The following is an 18,936-nucleotide window of genomic DNA, read 5'->3' on the forward strand; positions in this document are numbered from 1 at the left end:
GCTTCCATACATCGGCGAATTAATATGTGCATTATTCATTGACACACGGCAACAGACGAGAGTAAGCACTTTGTGTGCGCATGTCGGCGGCTTCGTCCACGGCAGGCCGAGGACATCTACATTCTAATTATGACTACTGCATTCTCATGCCACACACACACACACAGCACTTTATGCATTCTCTACACCCCGAGGGACTTAATGGTGTAAATTTATGCCGGGTTGTTTGCAGGTTTTAAAACATAGCCTTCTACGCTGGAATGCCAATACCCACCGACAAGCTTTGAGAAATCTTTCATGGGATTTTGTAAAATCTTATTTAACAAGGCAAGTTGACTGAGAAAACATTCTTATTTACAACAACAGCCTGCGGGAGCAGTCGCACAATGTAGAGTGGAGGCCAGTTATGGTTCATATCTTGGTAATCTTTTGTGTTTGTGTGTGTGTGTGTGCAGACACAACGTAGCACACTTGGTTAAACTGTGAAATCCAAAAAGCACTACTGTTTTTTCATACGGGATAGATTATTTTATTTGTGTCATGCATTTTAGGTTCAGGGTGTGTGTCAGCTTACAAAACAGCAGACAGCAGCTCTGTTTTACTGCAAGCAGGGTAGGTCTCTATTAGAGTCTGTATTAGAATAAGTGACCGGTGATGGGGTCTGCACAAAAATGTGCAAAACCAAGGTATTATTGGTTTTTGCATATCAATAACTCAGCAGGTACGTGCTCTGTTTACAAGTGGCAAGCAAAAAAATAAATAAACACAAGAAAAGAAATGTTATTCTGGCTTTTGTTCCCTATTGCAAGATCCACTGAAATTCATGTGGATAAAAGATGCACATTTATTTATTTTCAGCCAAAAGGACAATTCTGGAAACACAATGTAATATTAACTAGTGTTGTTGGAATTTCTAAGTTTGAAACAATACCTTAAAAAATGTATCATTTTTGATACTGTAGAGAAAAATTGACATTGAGGGCATACCCTTTAAAGATGTTATTAAAGGTTAAATATAATAAGGTGTAACATGGCAGTGCTAGTTACTATAGTCACAGCAGAGTGACTACAGTAAACATTACCAATATGAGAGAGCAAGCAAATGCAGCTGGTACAGTGGGCCTGGTGCCACGAGGGGTCTGAAGGGGGCTCAGCTCCCTTGGTTGTGTTTTTTTGTCCCCCCTGTGATTTGCAGAGTCAGCACTTTAACAACATGAAAAAAGCATTCTCTGCCAGAGCATGGTGCGTGCCTGTAGTACAGCACTCCCATTATCTTTCACTTCACTCAATCCACATAAATGACACCTCAAATAATCCAAAGAAAACACAGATTCCAATAGTATAATCCTCATCTCTGTACAACTACCGAATTACAGCGTAAACTGTTGAAGCAATCAAGAGCAAACTTCCCATCAACTACAAATTGTGTCTTACTGTTTACTGTTTTGTTGTTAAAACGTGTGTCTGGTTGCATAAAACTGCTAGAAATATGTAATCCAAAGCCCTTATGTATTTGTATAATTGTGCGTTACGGCCATGCTGATCACTGTATTGAAAGAGTGTGAGGACTTTGATAGACAGACAGAACATGTCACTCAGACTGGTTTATTGTTTTTAATAAGGCCCTAATCTGATTTTGGGGCTATAGCTCAGAAACCTTTATCCTGGCGCCTGGCCTGTGGTACCAGTGTATTGATACTGATGAGTACTGAAAAAGTTCAAAATCTTCAGAATCTAAATGTATCGACAAAGTTATATTGTTGACAACACCGTGTGTGAGAGTGTGAGAGTAAGAGGAAACTATCATTGCAAGAATCAGAACCTGCATTCTCACACCAACCAATTAGACGCTGGGCGAAAGATAAGAGGAGATATAGACTGAGTTGTAGGTTTCCTCTGAAGTGTTCGTGTGTGTGTGTGTGTGTGTGAGTGAGTGTGAGTGTGTGGTAGAAACAGTGGTAGAGTTACGTATTGATGCCGGGCTCTTGGGAAGACTCCTCGCTGGCCTCTCACAGCTGATCACACAGACGTACAGTTAGGAAATCTCAGAGACGAGATTACACCAAGTCAGTCGTAATCAAATGAAAGCTACTAGAATTCCCATCAGTCAGCTTCACCGCGGCGCTTTTGTAATGTCTGCCAACTGTTACAAGTTCTTGCTTCTTGAATGCGAGATCAATCTTGTGATATCTCTTTGTAAAGTTTCCTTTTGAGCACGCGTGCTGTCTGCTGCAGAAGACAGGTAAACTTAAGCTGAGATGCTTAATTTGTTGCTCTCCGTGGTCACACATATTTTAACCTTTTTTTTTTTTAAGGATTTGTGCATCCACTGTTCTCCTTTAATCTAATGGAGACTTCCCGTTTCCTGTTGTGTGTGCACGGCGAAGCATCTGGATGCAGCTCCCTCACCACTCAGAGAGAAATTGGAACATGAGCAGGCAACAGATGACACACTCACACCCAGAGGTAATTGTAATGAGCGTGATACAATACACACACACTGCGCTGAGTAATTGTAGCCTACTGCTGGAGTCTAAACAATACTGCAACAGAGGGCTTAATCAAGGAAAACAAAGAGACAGCAGTCAGAGGGATTGAAAGGACCGAAATAGAAAGTAGACAAAGTGGAACCACGAGGGTTGACAGGAAAATATTTGTGTCAGGTGTGAAAGAGAGCATCTTTTTAGCGTTATTTACATTTTATTTGAAAATGTAGCATTTTAACTCAAACGCTGGCTTGGAAAGTCCCATTTTATGTGAGTTGTCTGTGTTGGCATGCCTTGGGCGGATGAGACCTGTACCACAAAGTGAGTTAGAAATCAGGTGTCTACTTTGTGTCTGTAAATTCACCTCTCATGTCTCAGATTGTTTTGTGTTTGTGTATTCTTCCGCCCACTAGAGACATCAGTCTGCTTCTGAGACCTCTGACAAAACCGCTCGCAGGTATTTCAAGATATTGACAAGCAGAACGGCGTTGAAAAGTAGAAGGAGGAGAAGAAAAGGTAGCACACCCACAACAGAGAGAGCTGAACGCGCCATAGACGGCAAACTCGAGATGCTGTTTCCCCCAACAAAAACAATCCCAGAGAGAGTCAGGGCAGTGCAAGAGCAACCCAACACATCTGCTGTGTAGGTGGCTGAATGATGTCCCAGAATACAGTCTGCCTGCCCTCTGACCTCCCTGTGGAGTGTTGCTCGAAGTGGCTCATCCGCCGTTCCATCTCTTGGATCTACCCCGACACACACGCACACACATGCAGCAGCTGGCTGCAGCGTGTAGAGGGAATATGGTGATGGAAATGTGTGTGTGGTTGTGGTAAAAGTTGCTGTGTCCTTCCGCTGTGCATTAATTATACATGTGGCATGTGGGTGTCTGATTGAAATGAATATTTTACTGCTTTTAATCACTGCCATTGCCAGAGTGATGGAGCATCTGGCTGTGTTACCTGGGTAATTAAAGACGCTGTCTCACACAGGCACACATGCAAGTCTCGGAGGTTGTGTCTGCAGGATGAGACGGAAGGACTCCAGAGGCTTACTAATGAGTAAAATTAGATTTGGAATGTTTTGAAGCAACGGGGCCCATGAAAAAAAAATAAAGATTGCTTTTTGTCTAACTTTGATTAGCAAAAAGCTTTTCATTACAGGCCAGGGGACAATGGAAAACCTTTTCTAGCTGATGTGGCATTGGATAGAGGCAGCCTTAGCTGCGGTTAAAGGTATACTATGCCGTACCCCCCCCCCCATCATAGATTTGTGCAAAAGTTAAACGATATTTTCAAAATTTCGATTAATACAATTGTGAGATGACGGCATGTCCTTTGAGTGGTTTCATGTGACTTCTCTTGTGATATTATACAACTTCCCTCGTGATAGCATACCAAAAAGCATCGCGATGGATGTTCAAAACATTAGCAGCTTTATTTCTATTGCAGCTTCCGCACTAGCCGTCATTATTTCCAATCAAAGGCGACGTAGGCGTGTTATGTCACTAATAATGGAAAGAGGTGATTTCTGGGAGGTGATAGTCCACGGTTTCACAGAGGAATTGTTGATTCAAAACTTCTGGATGATCCGCTCAACTTTTGAAGAGTTATGTGATGCAGTGACAGCTCTTGTAGCGCCTGCTGTGTCATGCCAGAGGGATCTAGTTCCTACTGAGAAGCAGATAGGCATAGCGCAATGTGACCTATAAAAGCCAAAAAAGTGTTTCCATTGCAGTTTTACAAAATATGTCATTGTCAAATAGCTTAAAATACCACCTCATGCGATCATAAGAATTTTTTGGTGATAAATAGAAGGTTTTTTTTCAAAATTTACATGTTTCCAATAGGCGTATTTTATATTCACAATTTTAGTTTGCACAATATGAAGCTTAATGGAAACCACTAACTTATGACTCACTAGAAATGCGTGGTGGTGTATTTTTAAGAGTGAATGTAGCATATGTTGTCAAAACAGTGTAAGCACAGCTTCAAACTGTAATGCTGCAGACATAAGTTTAGTATGTTTGTATTTAATTGCTAATCTGGGTTACACAGATTGAGTGTTTATGTTCAGTTGATATTCAGGTTTTAGGTGTTTCAGCGTGTTGGCGCTGTTCATGCTGCTGATATTTTTTTATCAGAAGGCAGGGGTTGCTCCTCTCTGGTTGAAGTGTGATCTTCATTGTGTTGGGGATATCAACCGTGGAGTTGCCTGCGTTCTCACTACTATAACCGAACTAGATGGCACTCGGCTTGTGGTGCTCAGAGCGCCAAAAACACACTCAAAAAACTCAACAGCAATGTCTTTTTCTAGAATTACTGACCTGGTTACTCAAGATAATGTACAGACTTTGTTGTGAGCAGTTTCATGTAGGAACTATTTTCTTTTACCCACTTACCATATCACCTAGCAGAAGGAAGTGTGCATCTACTCACAGGCTCATGCTCGTAGCAGTGCAAGATGTAAACATTAATGGCGTCCTCTTTGGCTGAGCTTGAACATCGATAACTCAGATGTGTTAGGTGAGCTGGCAGTAGATACACTCTTCTCTCTGTGCAGTGATACAGTTGGTGGGTGTAGTTTGGTAGAGAGAAAATAGTTCCTACATTAAATTGCTCACAACAAGCTCTGTGGATTATCTTGAGTAACCAGGTCAGAGACGTTGCAGTTGAGTTTTCTAAATTGATGTTTGTTTGTTTTTTTTTTTTGTTTTTTTTTTTTTAAATAAGCCCAGTGTCATCTAGTTCCATTATATTTGAGCGAAGACAAACAGGTGATTTCTCCAATACTCTGCAACTCCCACTAAAACAATGTAGACCAATAAATAGCACTACAGGTAAGAGGAAAAATTAGTATTTTTGATTTTGGTATGAAGTGTTGCTTTAATGTGAGCTTACGTGAGAGCTTATCGTTCATATAGCGGTAGCCTGAGAGAGCTGTTTCTATAAGTAAAGCATTTTTATTGCGGAGAACTCAGAAATGAACACAACACTAAAAATAGATCTCCATTTTTTAGTTTAAAACAATAAATCTGATTTTTTTTTCTTTTCTTTCCCCACATAATTTTTGGTTAGTGGTTCCTCAGAGCTGTTCTGTCTGTCGTGTGAACCGCAGTGAAGGAACTGTCTGTCGTGGGGTCATCGAGGCTATCTGAGTATTTTCTTTCAACACATAATGCAGGTCTTCCTCTAATGGCTCCTTGTGTCTTCCCCCGTCCTGTCTTATCATCTCGATCTGTGCCCGTGTGTGTGTGAGTGTGTGTTCATGGTTGAACTGGTAGAGGTTTTTTATAGTCTGGCTGCTCTGATGCTATTAGAGATTAGGATGTTAACACAGTCCCTCATCTGACTGCATCGATCCCAACCCTCGCAGTGGAATCACATTAATACTAACAACGTCAGGTACAAGCTTTGTAGCTCTCTTTACCCCTCTCTCTCTTTTTACATCTGCTTCTCTGTCAGTGTTGATTTGAATTTGAATAACCAGCGTTCTTCTCCGTCTTTCAACAAGGAGAGGGTGCGATCTAATGAAGGGAAAGAGGGGAGGAAGATTGCAGAAGCAGAGGGGGACCAGAGGATGTGGAAATGAGATGAGATGAAACGCTTTAAATCAGTCTTCCTCAGCTGCTTTGACACCGGTAGCTTTCAGTGTTTGAGCGCACACATCAAGTCACAACTCGGGGTTAGCGTATTGAGATGGTGAACAAGTATCTTTTTATGGTCCCATGAGAAAAATGAACAGCATGCAAGAGTGTGGTTTACTTAAGGACAGGCGGTGGTGATAAAATCAGTTTAAAGGTTGTGGATGACAATGAAATATCAAAACCGACACTGAAAATTTAAGTTTAAATACATGTTGCCAGTTCATAATGTGCGTCTTACAAAAGTATTGCATTTTAGAATAAGTTTTAAGAAAAAGGAAAAACCGGGAGCACTCATAAGATTTCACTTATTCAGTTTGAGCAAATACAGACACCAATGTGTTTCAGCTAAAACGCCCTCAGAAGTGTGATGCGTTTACGTCCACCTTTGACCTAAATAAGTCTGATTTCATTTGATTTATTTTGAACATGTGAAAATGAAAATGGAGAAATGATTATAACTCATACTCTAGTTAACTAAACATATATGCATACACCCACATTCCCAAAATCAAATATCTACATTTTTTTCATTATCATTTACAGAAAAAAATAGGAGGATAAACTAGGAAAAAATAAATACAAAGTACTCAAATAAATAAACACCCCTGTAAACACCTGGTGATTGTCAAAGCTCCTCTTCATCCCTGTACCTTGTGAAAATAAATGTCTTATGTCTTATAAAAGTCTTATGGTATTTCTCTTTTCTGATTTTTGCCTCTGCCATTTTTGACGCTGTCAAATATATTTTGGAGTTGGGCACAGTTTTTTCTACAATCACTTCTAACCCCTTTTAAAACATTTGGTTGTCCACCCATAAGTTCAGAAATGTTTGTGCTGCTGCTGTAAACAAAACAGAAACTGCTCTCTGAGTCCACCAGTGCAGCAGCGCATTATCTTCTTCCTCTCACCTCCTCTGAGATCCCTGTGAATCCAACAAGACAGCATGGGAGGCAAGAATTCACACAAAAAACTGTCACTGTGTGCTAAATTCAACAAGCTGTGACGGACCTACAGAAGTTGGACATTCAGGCTAAAGTACTGTACAACTGGCGAGCACAGTAGCTGTATTTTGATGGCGTCCGCCTTAGAGAAGAGCCTTCAACACTGATTTATCCATGCCTCTTAATTAGTTCATGAAAAGGTTTGATATGATTGATATGTGCACTTTATGGCTGTTGTAGAATTGGACTGTTCACAGAGCAGCCAATTCTAAAAAGTCACATTTCGGAGCCTCCTAAAAGTTTATGAAAGCACAAGCCGTCACCATGGTCTGCACTGAAACAAAGAGATTATTCGCATATTAATACAAAGCTATTAGCTGAACGCTGGGACATCGTTGAGGATGCCATTAGACCATTGGAGTATGACATATGCAGAATGTAACTAGAGCTGTGATGTTGGAGGGTTATAGCAGATAGTGCTAGAAATAAAGAGATAAAGAGATGCTCTTTGGGTGTGCTTGGTCTGACAGAACTTTTTGGGTAAACTTGAATGGATGCTGGGCAATGTTAAATAGAACATTTTATAGAAAGCATTTGCTTATGTCCAGGGATAAACTACAAAATATTTTAAAGCTTTTTACTTTTTGTATCTGATTTATTTATTTATTCATTTTAACTACTTTTCAGGTTACAGTAAGAAATGGAACAGCATTGTCTAGTAATTTTTTTGCACTCTTGTACTTTTTACTAATTTCTTGCTAAATTTTTTGGTAAGTTCTTCTGTCATTGCTAATTGCCTCCTTCCTATGTTTGTGGAAAAAATTAAGCCACTTTGGGGTTAATTTCCTTCATTCTGGTGAATTTTTTTGCACCAATTAGCACATTTTCTGCATCAAATGTCTTTAGTGTGTCTTTTGATATGTGTTTATTATATATAATTTTTAAGCACTTCCCCTTTTTAAAAAATTCTTTCAAATTTTTAAAAAATCTATTTAGTTCTTTTATTATTTTCCAGTAATTCACTCATATGATAATTGTAATCAAGCTAATATGAATAAATAAATTAAATGTATATGTCTGTCAATTTCTCCAAATTATTCTGAGTCGACCGCAGTTAAGATAAAGATGAAGGTCCTTTCAGTTAGTTAGTCTCATGCAAATTATGAAAATCTATATAAAGACTCGCTGTCTATAATTTTCAGTGACTGATGTGGAAAAAAATAACCTAAAGGTGTAGCAGTTACCCCCTGCCAACAGGTGCAGCAGCAGGGAGGCAGACGTCAGTCACGTGCCCACACAGACCTGACAGCAGGTCTCATCAGGCGGGAGAGGAAACACCTGTGTGTCTGCACCGGATGTGTCTTGCACCTAAGATTAGCACAATATTATGGGTTAGCAGTTAGCAAAATGGCAACGAGATGCTTCGGAAAACCGCAGTTATGATGCATTTTTCTACTTTGAACGCAAGGGACCGAAATAAAACCACCGCGGCTTCGCTGCCAGTTTGAGGCAGACACGGAAATGGTTCTTGGACAAACTAACTACAGGTGAGATTTGAGCTTTATTTGAATCACAATTTTTTTGTTTATAAATGACAAAATGCTCAAAACGTGCATCAGCAAGTCTAAAACGAGTTTGCTTAGAAGGTGCAACTAATTTATGTAACATGTTAACCCTTTGAAACATACAGAGCCCTGGCAGTGACATGGATGTGTTGTTTTGTTTTGTTTTTTTTAAATGCGCGCGCGTTTTACCAATACAACAATACAACGCATAAAATGCACCTTTTTAACCTGCCAAGAAGTGATTGTAGCCCCTGTCTTGTCACTGAAAGGCTTTTTCTGCCTCAGGATGACTTGATTTCATTCATTGTGATCATATTTGACAGCGTATAGCCAACCCAGTCGGTTTTTACCTAAACGCCTTTAAAGAGCCAAAATTTAAACACAAAGTCAATCAATAAAATACAGAGCAAGGCATGCGAGTTTTATTCATGATCCAGTTGTTGTGGTCACTGGCATTGAACACATTCATAATTTTTTCGCGCCATCAGAAGTCACACAGCAGAAACTGGCCATCAAACCAAGTTTCGTGTTTCTCTGTTGTATTTAAGGATTGTTTGTTTGTTTCTTGAAGGCACAAGATATAGTATTTCCGACGCTGTGAAGGCAGCATTTGAACTCACCCGCCTAGTCCTTGGCTGCTTACTGCTGCCCTCTGCTGGTGTGAGTAGGTAACACATTTACAACTGATTCAACAACACATCAGGTTTTATGATAAATATTATTCAAAGTGTTTTTTTCAGCTCTGAAAAAGTGTTTTTTCAGCTTCAGAATTCATCCACATCCGTCCTCTACTTCTATTTTCCCTTTCCTGTTTTCCTGAGGGTAAACAGTAGCCTATATAACAGAGTCAGTAGTTTATATTGTGGTAGGTGTAGGCCTATATGTGTGTAAAAGTGCAATAGCATATAGCCTATTAGTGGTATTAGTCAGTTAGCGTCTTTTAAAGCTCAGTACTCTTTCGTTGTGGCATTTTGTTCTGTAAAAATGAAAAAAGAATAATAAAACCTATTAAAAACTACCAGCTAAACATTACAAACATTTGAAGTTCATAGAAGCTGGCATCACTTCTCTCTCAATTTAGCCATGAAGGTAAAACAGGTAAAAGGGACTAGGTTGGCTATAATCTGTCAAATATGATCAATTCTGCGTGTTTTGTATCGATGTACGCTCCAATACACTCTGTCTCGTCTTTTAATGATGATGATTTTACCAAAACAGTATTTATAATCTGAGAGGACAAAGAGTACTTGTTGAACTACTAATAATAAAAGTACTATGATTGAAACAAAGTCATTCTGAGGCAGAAACAGCCTTTCAGTGACAAGATAGGAGCTGCAGTCACTTTTTGGCAGGTTGAAAAGGTGCATTTTATGTGTTGTATTGTTGTATAAGTAATTTGTGTGTGCGTGCATGTGTAAAAAAAACCCAAACACATCCATGTCACCTCCCGAGCTCCGTAGAAACCTGAGCAAATTGCCTTGATTTCTTTCAAAGACATGGGGAGAAGGCAATGAGCTACTTAACAAGAAGTAGGCCAAAAAATAACAAATAAAATAGTAAAATTAACAAGAAAAAATAAGCACAAAAAAAGGAAAATGACCCTAAGAAAGTGAATGAATATTATTTTTCTGTAACATCAATTAAATATTTAATTGGTCGATAATCTGTTGACTCCTACTACATATCGTGTATTAGGCTAAAACATGCAACAATCTCAAATTAATTTGGCTAAAAAACATACTGTAAGTCATAGTTTATAAGGCTGAATATGCTGCAAATTCTAATTTATTGGATTAAAACATGTCTGAACATACAAGCAGTGGTTTGACAATTCCTAGTGGTGGTTACTCGGGGAAAGGGGACTTACTCTAGGCATCTGTATGTGTGTGTAGGAGACGGATTGAGAGCATATGTGTGTCAGCCTGCTTTCAGCTACTTACCAGGGATATTATGAGGGATTAAGCCTGGAATAAATTACAATAATTTCACATTAATCCTTGTAAGTTTGTTTCTGTGACATTTGTTTTAAATTTGACATTATAATTCCAGCTTACTGCCGGAGGAAACCATCATAACATCTGAGGAAACCTTAATGCCAGCCACTACCACATGCTGTTAGCTAAGGTTCATTAAATAGATTTGGTGCCAAAACCTCAGTGACTGGGAATAACTGCATGTTTTGTGTTGGTTCGGGTCCAGCTGAATTCTGTACATGTTTAATGAGTAACTTTGATAGCTGAGACTTGGAAATTGTAAAGGAAAAACCCACAGAGCCTTTACTAAAGCAAAGCACCGGCTCTCATTATGCCTCAAAGTCGTACAGATCTGCCAAGAAAATTAAGAACGGCAGCGTGTGCATGTGTCTATATATATGTCTCTCATTCCAACATGCATGTACTGTCGGGGGGGAGGGTGTTAAACTGGCAATGAGAATCTGTGTTTTTGTTCTCCCACATATCTTCTCAGTTCACCTCCCCTTCAGTCGTCCTCTCAGAAAAGCCCATGTATCCATACATCCATCCATCCTCACTCAGCTTAAGCAGGGCTGTCTGTTCACCGTCTCGTTGTCATGGTTTCCATTATGCTTCCTGCCTGCTCTGGTTTGAAGGACAAAGCGCTGATGATGTTTGGTCTTCAGAGACGGAGGGAGAGAGAAAGAGGCAAAACAAAGGAGGAAAATGTATGTATATATTATACATTTTAAATTTTTTTGTCACCGGTTGTTTAATGTCACCCCCCCCCCACACCCACACACACACATACATGCACACACTGTGGCCTTCGATCTGCATCCCCATGGTTTCAAAGAGGGAAGAAAGACAGCTTTACGCCAATACCCCCTTTGGCGCTAGATGTTTAGCTCGAGCAAGCCTTATCTTTTAACTGATCAATAAGCAGGTGTACAGCGCTCTCTATGGGAAAGGCTGCATTCACAGGACTGCACTGAACCAAATCAGCCTGCTCCAGGCCTCAATAAGCATGTTGCACACTGTGTAGCAATACAGGAACAAAAGGATGCACTGAAATCTGAGGCCTTTTTACATGATGTTTTTGATGTTACAGATGTTTTTTAAAACTGACATTTTACCCCTTTTGTTTTACAAAATATCTGGCCACATGAAAACACAAAAATGACTCCAAATGCTTGACGGGGTTAGCTGCAACGATCTATCTGATCACGAAGGATGCAGATGGTACAGGCTAATGGTTTTTCAAAACACCCACTGGAGGTTATTACCATTGATCCATGTTCAGTTTAAGCATAAAGGACCTCACTTAAACATACGAATAATGCTCTGGACATGTGAAAGTTTGAAATTCTGGAAAGTGCTCTCTGCTGGTTCCCTTGTTTATGTCTGACTTTGAACCGGGGAATGCTGAGGTTGAGCTGGTTTTAGCAGGTGCCTCCGTTTCTCTGTGCTGTGGTGCAGCAATATTCAGTTTAAGTAGCCGTTTTTACACAGAAATCGTGCTATAGTGCAGCTATGAAGTCCCTTCTTTATGCCGCTTTTGTATTTTTACACAGAACTAAACAATGGCAGCATCACGCCGCTCCAGTGTGATTATTTTTTTTGGCAGCATGCTGCATCGTGGAAGCAAACGTGACGTTTATCAGGACAGCATCTGCCTGCAGTGTGACATATAACAAACACGTTGACAGCCATTTCAAGGGCTGGATGATATGACTTTAAAATAATATCACGATATTATAAGGCTATATCGTGATACACAATATATATCTCGATATTTTGAAATCTCCTCTAAACTACTAAAATAAAAAAAAATTGAATGAACCACAATTACAAATAAAGTAGCGACTGCCATAAAATAATGCTAAACATAAACTACTGTTATAATAAAGTTTAATAAAATACTATTATAATGTAAAGTATAAGGTTAAATTACTGTTAAAATAAAGTTAATGTGTTGTTATAATTAAATGAATCAAAGCAGAACTCCTGGTGCTTTTATTTTGAAGGATGCAGCTTATCTTTGTTGTTTTTGCTGCGGGCTTGAAGCTGGTGGTCAATAGTTGGATGTTAAGTTAGACTGTAACTGCAATATGAAGATTCATCCACTGTAAGCTGAGTGTGTGTGTGTGTGTGTGTGTGTGTGTGTGTCCTCAGACTGTCAGAAATTAGGCTAAAACGGTGGACTTTATTTAGCTGACCTGGTTGCAGAGTGAGGAGGAGTCAGCGGAGAAGAGTCGGGAGGGAGATGGTCATGGTGTGTGCGCTGATGAAAACAGGAAGGAAAGAAAGAGCTTAAAGCCCAATCCCTTCTCCACCACACGCATCACCCCCTCTGCTGTGTGCTTCTCTCTCCCCCCTCACCCCTCTCTCTTATTGTATGGTTCTTAGGGCCTTCCTTAACTTTTAATAAGAGTCTTTAATAAGTCCCCAGATCATGGCTTGGTCGGTCAGGGCTTCTATTTCAACACAGCTCTGCTTAATCTCGCTCTAAAATAGATCTGCTCCCTCCACTGTCTTCCTCTCAGCCCCCTCTGCCTCCTCTGTCTGTATTTCTCCACAAGATTGTAAAAGTATTTAATAAACTAGTAGGAGATCAAGCAAGGTTGTATCGTCCTCTGTGGTTTGTGCGTGTGTGTGTGTGTGCAGTCTAGAAAAGGTATGAGTGGGGATGTGCCAGTTTTATTTCTATTAGGAAGGATCAACAGGAATGTTTTTAGGAGGTAAAAATCCTCAGTTTTCACAGCGATGAAGGGCAAATTTGGCAGTGATGAGGACATATTTTCTTGCATTAATGTATGAACTGATGACAGCCACGCTGAAAATGTGAAAGTCAGGTAAAGTCAGAATTAGGCCATGCAGAGATTTAGTCTAATTGTCCCTCAAGCTAGTGATATGTTTGGCCTCCTGTGACTGTACCCATTCACCAAAAATGACTCAACCATCACACACGCGCACACACATTTTGAGTTGCTATATCGGCTCCTAAAATGTGTTATCCGTGCTCGGAGTTCCCAGTTTCCATGGTCTTCATGGTGATGCCATGGTGCGTCTGTGTGTCATACTTTAGTTTCAGTCTCTTTGGCCTACTTAGGCGTGTTGTAAGTAGCACACTGAGCTGCTTCTTCTATCCCCGTGGACTCGGGCTGAATAATTGAGTGGTGCTGAGGCCGGGTAATAAGCTACACTGCCGCTGTAATAACCTCCTGGACAATGTGTGTGAGTGTGTCAGTGAGTGTGTGTGCGCTCGTGTTACTCGTGCGCGGTAATGACTGCTATTACTCCAGGGTTGAGGAAGCAGACACATGCTGTTTAAGGAACCAGACATGTTGTATGAGCGTGTGTGTTTTTGTTTTGTCTATATGCAGGCTACAAGAGCAAAGACGCACAGTCTGTTTTGTGATCTCAGTGTCTTTATGAGTCAGAGAGGAAGGAACGTCCTGACCATCAGCTGGTGAGCTGGAGTCTATCATAAGCTTCTCATGCTGTTATAACCAGTTTCAATCTTCAGATATCTTATTTTATGTTTCAGTCATATTTTTATGCCTCCATGACAGCCGTGGCCGGAAGCTTTCTGTTTTCAGGTTGTCTGTCTGTCCATCCCATTCTTGTAAATATGATACCTTAAGACCGCTTTGCAGGAATTTCCCAAAATTTGTCACAAAAGTCTACTTAGACTCAGTGCTGAACCAGTTAGACTTTAGTGGCAAAGGTCAATGTCAGTGTGTGTCTGTCCTGCTCCTACAAATGTGAGGAACTTCAGGGGCGTCATGAGGGAATTTAATACATTTTGGCACAAACTTCCACTTGGACTTGAGGATGAAGTGATTTAGATTTTGTTTGTCAAAGGTCACTGTGACCTCACCAAACATGTTTTTGAGCATAACTCTGGAATTCATGCACTAATTCTAACATTTTAAACAAATGTCTCATAGGATATTATGATGAAGCGATGTAAATAGTCAAATGTCGGCTTCACTGTGACATTATGTTTTGCAAACACTTTTCTGGTCATTACTCAAGGTCAAAACTATTTCACATTTGGATGGATACTGAATTGGTAACACTGATCTTGGGTATCCACCTTAAAGATGTGTGAATCATCCATGTTTTAGAATATGTAGCTTCTTTGCCGACTCATCCATATTTTATACATTGTTTACTGTCATGGCTACGCAGGAGTCTGGACAGACACGGATGTAAACTACAATTTGACTGGCTGGAGGAGCCATACAGCCACAAGATTGTAATTCCAGTTTATATGTTCACGCATATACTTGTTGCATTCTGTTATTTCCGCCATGATTTGTCAAAGTCATCTGGTCATGTTGTCTGATAACAAACTTCCTTTTGTTAGGAAAGGTATCATGTCCAAAAACATTGTGTCTGTGTGTGCATGTATTATCGAAACTACATAACGAGCCAGTCATACGCGTCCTCGGAAAACAAACACGATCACTGAGCAGTTCTGCCCATTGAAATAGAATGAGAGTAGATTAGACACTTCCCATTCAAATCAGCATAGCAGGATGGTCAGAGTGGCGGCCATTTTTCTGCGCATTATTGCCATTGCAAAGAGATGTGGCCACTGTAGAGGGCTAACTTATGTAGAAACAGAGCTACAGCAAGATTCAAACTCACTGAGATGAGATTTTGCTGTAATGAGCAGTGGAGTTGTATAAAGCATGGAGCGGCATCGTTTGCACAGTTGCCTCGCTGCTGGAGAAGAATTAAGGATTGCTGGATTTGATGCTGTCAAATTTCAAATGGTAGGAGGCACCCAGTAAAGCAGGCACCCATCAAACCTGAACCTGATCTGCCTTATTGTGAGACCCTGTCTATCACAGTATGCTGTCATTAGTTTGCTGAGCAGTGTGTGCCTTTCGATTTTGAACTGTGCCACAAACCCACCAGCTGTCCTGAAGGCAAAAAGTCAAAAAACTGTCTAAAAAAATTTATTGGTAAGCAGCATCAAAGGACAGAAAAAAGCAAAACGGCAGCATCGTGTGCACACTAGCCCTTAAAAGTTGTCAAACCAGTGAGGGTGACACGCTTTATGGCCCCACTGAAGTGTGTTACCACCTTAAAAAACTAACAACAATCACTACTTTCTTTTGATCTAGTCAAAGGACCATGTCTACTCTCAGTCTATTTCTATGGTTTTGCCTTTATTCTTTTGTATTCCTACAAAAAAGTTAACACCTGAAATTGTGGGACGTGCTTTGTTGAATAAAAATACGCTGAAATTGTCACCTTTCCCAAATTTTAAGCACATTTGTTGGAAAAAAAAGGTTAATTCTAAATGTGATAATAGATCTGCATTCCACTTATCGCCAAACTTCCCAAATGTGATTTTGTTACTTCATAGAAGTTTTTTATCAACAATATTTTGTTTACACCCCACTAGTCTGCTTCCCTCTGTGTGTGTGTGTGTGTGTAGCTGAGAAACACCCCCCACTGTCAAATAGTACATACATCTCAGCAGTTTCCCCCCCGCCAAGCACCAGTATCACTGCACAGCTGAGTGAACCCCTCCCCTGCTGTAATCTCAAACCAGCATCACTTAGATCCCATAAATTCTTGATGCACCGTCTTAAACCTGGAATACTTCAAACCAGCTCTGCACTTCGCTCTGCCTGCTCCCCTTTCATCCTTCTGTATTGGGTGACTGAGTGATTGGCTGCTTGTTTGATTTGTTGATTCCATTTAATAATTCAAAAGTAAAATGATAAGCAAAACTCTGGTGCTTACCAGACACTGTGTATATCACACCTCCTGACGCCACCATCTTTCCCCCTTCTGCTTTGTACCTCTCACAGATGAAAGCAATGCCTCCTGGTTACTGAAACATGACAAATCAGAGGGAGAGTGGAAGAAAAGCCATTCATCAAAAAGTTGGAGTTGACAACTGTGTTTTTCTGCGCTGTCGCACGTAGGTGAGTGTGTTCTCTCTCTTGGCTTTGTGTACACTTTGAAGTGCACGTCACTTGTTCTTGTACTCAGTGTTTGTATATGAGAACTGAGGGACTAGAATTATTGTCCTTGTTGTGTTGTGCGTGCAACAGTCTGCTGCAGACAGACGTGCAGACATTTCCTCCTGGCAACCTGTGTCACCCTCCCTCTCTCCTCTTGTCAGTCCGTCCGCGTCTCCATTTTGTTTCTGACGTTTGCTCACCGCCTCATGTTGACAACCAGTATAATAGTCTGTCATTCAATCACCTTGTCGCTTGGCTTTGGTAGCTCCTGTTAACAAAATCACCCTGTTACCCAGCTAACTAACTTCTGAAATCACACACATTCTCCCACATACACACTGAGCTAAAGCTGTCTGTGTGATGGATGTGCGCTCTCAGACAGAACAGTGTGTCTCATCTCAACCTCCAGCCTCACCTTCAGGCTATGCCCACTACCAAGGTGTGTGTGTGTGAGGAGAGAGTGTTTGATCGGGAATACTTTTTCTGAAAATACAATGAAATGTAAAAAAAAAAAAAAACAAACATGCACACACTGACTTTCTCTCATACACACACACACACACACACACACACACACACACACACACGCACGCTCACACACACACACACACACACAGGCTCCTAGTGGCTGATAAAGACCTTTTTGGCAGAGGTTCTCCTCTGTGCTGTGGGCTCATTAATGCTCTGAGTGTGTCCCTGTGACTGAGGACTAAGCCCTCAGCTCTTATCAACAGCACCAGGCCTGGTCGGCTACACACGTACACACCAACACCCTTGCACGCACACAAACACACACACGCACACGCACACAATGGATTATGAAGAGTGTGGATAAGTCGCAAACATCAGCTCCGATATCCCCTTACAGGACAATGACAGACACCCCCTCTCTCGTCCCTCTGTCACAGCCATGGATTGTGTGTGTGTGTGTGTGTGTGTGTGTGTGTGTGTGTGTGTGTGTGAGGCTTGGTGGATGCACTGCTTTCCAATTGATCCACTTGTATTTGTCGATCCATGTGCACACACTTACTGTCATGGATAGGTCATTTTTGTGTGTGTGTTCGGTGTGAACTTGTGCATTGTTGGCTGTGTCATCTTAGCGCAGGATGACATAAAAGCCTCCCCTCCTTGCGGGTACTATTTGTTTCCTCCAGCACACACACACATACACATACACACACATGCACACACACGTGCAAGCACAAAGTGTGGGGTTATTTACATATTTATTACTGCGCTGTGCTTGTGCTCTACAAATTGATATTGTGTGTGTGTGTGTGTGTGATTAACAGGGTGTTGGTGCAGAGTAATGTTACAGGCCTGGTTCAGTGAGGACAGCGTGGGCGGCTGGTGGTTTATGGCTCTTTCAAGTTGTTGTGCGTGTGTGTGAAATTGTTTGTTGTTCCCATGTATTGTTGGAGCCCTCAGGCGCTATCTATTCAGCTTGCTGGAGAATTATTATTACTTTATCCTCAGGGAGAGCAGAGGTGACGTACAGCAACACCTGCCACCCACACCTCTCCCTGCCATGTTCTCACACACACACACACACACACCACACACACACACACACACACACACACACACACACTTATGCAGACTTGAGGCATCTTCCCCTACACGTGCATTAACACCAAGGTCATCATGGCGCAGCCCCACAGGAGTTACAATCATTGAATCTTGTATCTTGTTGCCTGTTTTTTTTTACACATGTTGATGAGGGAACAACATGTTTACATGCAGTCGTAGGAATTGCTGTTTTTTGTTTTTTCTTCCCAGTGTTCCATTAAAAAAAAAAAAAAAAAAAATCCTGCATTATTAAAAAGTCAGGTTTTTAGGAATGTTACGCTACGGTCTCATTTTCAATTTATGCATTTTAACAAATGTTATTATGGGTTTTGAGTGGATTTTATTAGCCCAGAGGTCACAACAATTGTTCCGCCTATTACAGACCTTCAAGTAAAAACATGCAAATCACCAAAATTGATTCTGTAGTTTTAACAACAGCAGCAGTATTATTTTACATCTTCGCGCTCTTAGTTCTCGCTTTCAGCCCAAGGCTGTTTTTGGAGATGCTGAGGACTCTCCTCACATCAAATACCTCTTCCTCCTTTGTCCAGCTCTCCCTCTTTTTCTTCTCCCGCTAAGAGCAGCAGACGTTCAATTCACAGCATAAAAAATATATATTTTTTATTTCATTTGGAGCTTTTTAATCTCGGCTCTCTGTACAAGAGAACAAGTGGACCGGATGTCCTCTGGTGGGTTCAGATCTAATCACGTTGAAAGGCAGCCAGTGTAGCCTGCAGCGCTCGATAATTGGTTGACCCCAGAAACACTCCAACTCTTTCTGAGGAT

The 18,936-nt window shown here is 40.8% G+C and overlaps 1 protein-coding gene across 1 annotated transcript in view; it reads left to right on the forward strand.

Moving 5' to 3' along the window:
* The first annotated feature begins 16,498 nt into the window (after positions 1–16,498).
* The window catches only part of dab1a (DAB adaptor protein 1a), a 294,645-nt gene continuing 292,207 nt past the window's right edge, over positions 16,499–18,936 (forward strand). The window contains exon 1 of the mRNA XM_042484070.1: positions 16,499–16,542. The gene's annotated coding sequence lies outside the window, so the exon portion shown is untranslated. The remainder of the gene's footprint in view (positions 16,543–18,936) is intronic.

The sequence above is a fragment of the Plectropomus leopardus genome, chromosome 3 (genome assembly GCF_008729295.1).
Source record: "Plectropomus leopardus isolate mb chromosome 3, YSFRI_Pleo_2.0, whole genome shotgun sequence".
In the NCBI taxonomy this organism is placed as follows: domain Eukaryota; kingdom Metazoa; phylum Chordata; class Actinopteri; order Perciformes; family Serranidae; genus Plectropomus; species Plectropomus leopardus.